General features: G+C 36.9%; 1 pseudogene; it reads left to right on the forward strand.

The window, feature by feature from the left end:
• LOC18589460 overlaps positions 332–6,232 on the forward strand; it is a 31,282-nt pseudogene continuing 25,381 nt past the window's right edge.

Consider the following 6,232-nt stretch of genomic DNA (forward strand, 5'->3'; position numbering starts at 1 on the left):
AGATAAAACAATTGCTTTAAGATAAAGGCTTAAATCTTAAAGCAATTGTTTTATCTTTCAAAGTTTAATAAATGAGGAGAGTACGGTGATGTGTGCACGATGGTGGTGACTTCGGCAAAAGACGACCTTAGAGATTTAAAAATGATGAGAGTACGAGTGATGCGTGCACAGCCGGTGGCAACTTTCAGCGGATGACGACCTCAGAAGATTGGTAGTCAGGCTACCGGAGAACTTATAAATAGTGGAAGATAGACTATTTTTGGTGTATGTGGGAAATTTAAGCTCAAGGTCTTCCTGAAGACAATTGACTGAAATCTTCCATGATTTGGGAATGGTTGTGGATGCCTTCACATGGAAATCTTGTCGGACTCAAGAGCCTAACAGTAGGCCAACCTTTGCCTTTGTCAGATACTGGCTGACAGAGGAAATGAGGAAGGCCATTTTGCAAGCCAATTATAAGGTGATTGATGGTTGACAAATTATCGTAAACAGGACAATCTCCGTAAAAAACTGCGAATCAATCTAAAGTTGGCAAAGTAGAGAACGAGGGCCAACAAAAAAATTTTTCAAGGAGGCCTTGATTCAAGGTCCTAAAAATTATTCAAGCCAACTACAAAACAAAGATAAGTCAACTAATTCTCTATTTAAGAAGATAGTCCAGTTAGTAGACATTAATGTGGATGTTGCAGACAGTGATATCAAATGGACCAAAAGAAGTGTCGTTGCTTGTATGAGGGAAGCCTTTTCTCTCAAGTCTATTCAATCAAGATTCATCCAAGAAGGCATTCCCGTTTCCTTACACCCTCTTGGTGTCTTTAAGCCACTCATCAACTTTAGTGATGTGGAGGAAATGAAAATAGAGAGCTACTCAGACATTTTCACTATCTGGTTTCGCATTATTACCCCATACTCCCTTATACTAGAGAGAGACCAACAACCCATCTGAATCACAATTGAAAACCTTTCCCCCATCTTTGGTGTGAAACCACTTTCAAGAAAATTGGGAGCCTCTGTGGTAAGGTTATTAAAGTCAGTAGTACCACATGTTCTTTACAAAAGTTTGACTTTGCCAAGGTGTTGGTTGTGTTAGAGGAAGGGAGGAGCATTCTATAGTCGACCTCAATTTGATTTATTAGCTCAATTTTAGTTCTCTTCCCCTTTCCCGGAAATCACTAAAATAATATTATCCTGGTCCTTGGGCCACGCTTAGCTGTGGAAAACTGGTGTGCTTTATGTTGTCCATTTAACAAACGATGCCCTGTTTTCTGATTCCAGCAGTTAAATAGGCTCAATTTTCACATATAAGAACAAATGAAGGTTCATCGTCCTTTTGCAGATTGGGAAATGTAGAGTTTGTGATCTGCCGGGATGATAATGGGAACATTGCTGCTTTTCACAATGTCTGTAGACATCATGCCTCTCTTCTTGTGTCTGGAAGTGGGAAAAAGTCTTGTTTTACATGCCCTTACCGTGTAAGTCTCTTTGAATCCCGTCTGATTTACTTAAGAATATCTTGTTTTTTTCTATGTTTTTGCTGTTGATTTGTTTTAGTTTCTTTGATTTCTGTTTTATGAGAAAGTTTATCCTTAGCTGCGATGGGACTTCCTCTCAGTACCTACCTAAGATCCCCTTTTTGCTTTGAAGTTTCAGCGGCCGGTAAAATGTAAAGCAATTGATTCAGAGTTTTGCCCTACATTTTACACACATAAAACCAGTTACCAGCAGATATTTTGCTTCAAATTGAGTTCTCTGCCTTGTAATTTGTTCTAAATTTATTATGATAAGCTTAAAGAAGAGTTGTAATAAGAGAAGATTATGTAAAATATAAGATGCATTGAAAATACTATTAAAGAGAAAGGCTCTTTCTACACTTCCAGAAGAATGGTAATCATGGCCAAGCTGAAAACTTTGTGCCTGTTCTCTAAACCTAACAAGGTTTTGATAGATTTTTACTTCATATTTTGGGTCGTCTAAGAGAAATCTTAAGTTCTCCTTTAACAATCCACCTGCTCAATTTATGTCAATTGTTTCATTTGCTCTCATCACCAAAATGCTACTTTACATCCAGAGTTCTCACCTAAAGTGGAAAATCCTCACAAATGAATTTGTGGCAAAATAAAACTTCCTCTCATGGATCAAATTTTTTGTAAGTGACATTTGTTAACAACAAAGAAGAATATAATGCTCTGTTAAAGGGTAGTAGAATTGAGGTGAACAAAGTTACTTTGTTATTAATGAATAAGGTCTTATATTCACTTTGATAAGAACAGCACATATATATCAAGTGATACAACATTAATTAAACACTAACACTTGTTCTTGATCTATTAACAAGTTTAAAACATTTAACAAAACAGCTTCATGCGACTTAACACATACAGTCATAGAGTTTAAGCAAAAGACTCTTATTTTTACACAGAATCTTAGTGGATTACATATGCCTTTATGTCCACGTTGATGCAAGCATTACAAGTTAACATTCTCCCTTAATGCTTACATTGACTATCTTTATTCTCTCTTTGTGATATTCAAACTTCTGTTTGCTCAATGACTTAGTCATTATGTCGATCAGTTGATCATCTGAGCAACAATGAGAGATAGCAATTTCACCTTGCTGTTTTGCTTGCCTCAGTGAGTGATACTCAACACTGATGTGTTTTGTAAGTCTGTGGAACACAGGATTTTTACCATAGCTATAGTAGATTTATTACAACAAATAAATCTGATGCAGTTGTCTACGGGAATCCCAGGTCATGGAGAATTTTTCTTGACCAAATTGCTTGGTTTGTTGTTGTTGCAGCAGAGACATACTCAGCCTCTACTAAGGATTGAGCCACAGTCTCCTGTTTTTAAGAAAACCATGAAAGTACTCCATTTCCAATTGAGAAAACATAGCCGGAGGTACTCTTTGTATCATCAACAGAGCTGGCTCCATCACTGTATAATTATCACATTAATTTGATTTCACCATATTGTGTGAATTTAAGTCCAAAGGTGATTGTACCATTCAAATACCTTATTACTCTCTTGGCTACAATGGCATGTGATTGGCATGGTTGCTGCATGCACCTTGACAAAAATCTCATAGTATACATTATCTCGAGTCTTGTGGCACGGATGTATAACAAACATCCAATGAGACTCCTATATTCAGAAGGATTCTTCAATTTGACACTATCATTAAGAGATAAATTTTCATAAATAGGCAGGGGAGTGGATACACCTTTGCAATGGGCCATTTTGAATTGTTTAAGTACCTCTTTGACATAATTCTGTTGACATAATAGAATGCCATCATCTTCCTACTTAACCTTAATTCTTAGAAAATATGATATTAACCCAAGATCAGACATGCTGAATTGTTTCTCCAATAACTCCTTGAGCTTATTAACCTGAGTTGAATTAACTCTAGTAATTAATAAATCATCAACGTACATAGACAGGATTAGAGGAGATTGATCTTTCTTTTTTAAAACATATAAAGTGGCCTCATTTAGACTCCTTTGGAAACCATGATTCACCAAATATGAGTCGACCTCACTGTACCAAGCTCGTGGAGCTTGCTTTAACCCATACAAAGCCTTGCGAAGTTGGTACACCTTGCCTTTATCAGATTCAATCTCGAAACTAAGTCGTTGCTCAATATAGATTTCTTCATAAAGCTTTCCTTTTAAAAAAGCTAACTTTACATCAAGGTGATAGAGCTTCCACTTACAAGTTGGAGCAATGATAGTGATTAATTGAATGGTATCCATTCTTGCAATAGGAGCAAAAGCTTCCTGATAATCTATACTTGCCATTTAAGAATATCATTTCACAACCAGGCGGGTTTTATACTTATTCAACGACCCATTTGAGTTGAGTTTCCTTTTGAAGATCCACTTAACATCGATCACATGTCTATATCTTGGTCTGTGTACCAATGACCAGGTATTATTTTTTTCTATCATCTTTAACTCTTCTTTCATTGCTGCCATCCATTTAGAATGATGAGCAGCTTCCTCAAATGAAGCTAGTTTAACAAGAGCCAATTGACACCTGTCATACACATCTTTAATGGTTTGGGTCCCTCTTACAGTTTCATCATCTATGATTTGGTCAGCTTCTAGACCACTCCCATCTCCATCATCAATATTACTATTATCAATCGTATTGATTGGTGCATAACTGGTGCCTACGAGTTGTTGTTTTTCCCAATTCCACTCACTATCTTCATCAAAAATGACATTTTTGGTGATTGAGACCTTCCCAGAATCAACCAAATAAACTCTATAAGCTTTAGCTTGCAAATTGTATCCAATGTGAATCCCAATTTGTGCCTTAGTGTCACGACCCAAATTTCGGGTCATGACCGGCGCATGGGCCTTATAGACGTAGTCCACTAAGCCCAAGCAAGCCTGTTAATCTGGCATATTCATCATTCCATCATAAACTACTAAGTCATATATCATAACTTAGAATCAAAATAATATTAAGCATTGCCACTTCATACTGGCATACCAAACAAGTGTATATACACTATCTACACATGTATCTTAATAATTCACATTAGGTTTGTCTATACACAACAAAAGGAGACTCGATGTCCAGTAGAGAAACTTGATGAATGTATAACTACTAAATACCGAGACACCTACTAATAGTTGAGTCTACAAATGTACTTCGACCTAGTTACTAGCTGCCTCGTAATCTGAAAACATGAAGTTGAAAGCGGTGAGCATAAACTCAGTGAGTAAACAAGAAAAGGGAACAAGCATACCATAAGGAATGTTTAACGAAATCATGATGCATTCATTTTCTTAAAACAATGCAATTGTTTTGGCTCTTTTAAACCCCTCATGTAAACCCCACATGAGTAAATCACTTTACAAAGATCCATGCTCAACTATGGTACCAAAGAAGTGGAAAATATGGCAAAAACCCACAAGTTAGCAAAATGGACAAAAAGGTTCTCATTGCAATGAACTTCATTCTCGCTGCAGCGAGAACCAAGTCTAGTGAAGGCCCTCAAACCTGAGAGTTTCTCGCTGCAGCGAGTTTCAAAACATCAAGGAAAAAGTCTCCTTTTCCCTTAAAACAAGCCATCCTGCTAAAATAACAATAGCAACATGTAACACATGTAAACTCCCAAATTTCAACAAATCAAATGCTCACATATTTGCATTTACAACCATATACCCATCATCATCATGCACACCATCCCATCATCATCATCATGCACACCATCCCATCATCATCATCATGCACACCATCCCATCATCATCATTCCCAACTCATGCGCACTCCCTACTCGCACATGGCTAGGTCATCACCAGGTTATGCGCACTCCCTACTCGCACATAACTAGGTCATCACCGGGTTATGCGCACTCCCTACTCGCATATAACCAGGTCATCATCGGCTTATGCGCACTCCCTACTCGCACATAGCCGAATCAATATCATTACACAACAATGTATTCATATATATATATATCAACACAATGTGGTAGTGCATGAATCAATAATAGTCACATGTCACAACATGAAGAAATACTTGTTTTTATGAAAAGCTTGTTCATAAGGCACTTGTTTTTATGAAAAGCTGGATAATCCATTCAAATGTTTGACAAATACATTATATCTCCAAAACAAGTTTTGAAATGCAAGTCCACTCATCGGTATTAGGAGTAGAAATACTCCTATTTTCAATCTGCGGGTACAGTCCTTTACCCGTATCTAATGGCTCACCACCTAACCATAATCCATGACACATATTCCAATTAAATTATGTCTAACAGCCATAAGCTATTTCGGGCTCGATATATATATGATATGAAATGAAAAATGCACGGGTAGCCATCTAGACTTAGTATTTGCCTAAGTCGATTTTTCATCCAATAAATTGGCCAATGCGTCCAATTTCACTCCAACTTGCTCCATTTCTTTTCCAATCCCTCAATTCACCAAGCACAAACTAATTAACACACAATTAGGCAAAATTTATCTTCATTTTTCTTCTTGGAACTTTGGCCAACAATGGTACACTAACTCTGTGATTTTTCCTACTTAATTTTCTCACCATTATTCATTAATTCCTACACCAAAAACTATTATTTCTTAATCAAATCACCTAGAATAACATCCCATTCTTCCTCATTATTCACTTAGAGAATTCGGCTATTGATGGGCACCAAACCTTTGGTGGTTTTCTTCACTTGTTTTCATGCTACACATCATTAATCACCTAAAAA

This window comes from Theobroma cacao, chromosome 9, assembly GCF_000208745.1.
Source record: "Theobroma cacao cultivar B97-61/B2 chromosome 9, Criollo_cocoa_genome_V2, whole genome shotgun sequence".
NCBI lineage: Eukaryota > Viridiplantae > Streptophyta > Magnoliopsida > Malvales > Malvaceae > Theobroma > Theobroma cacao.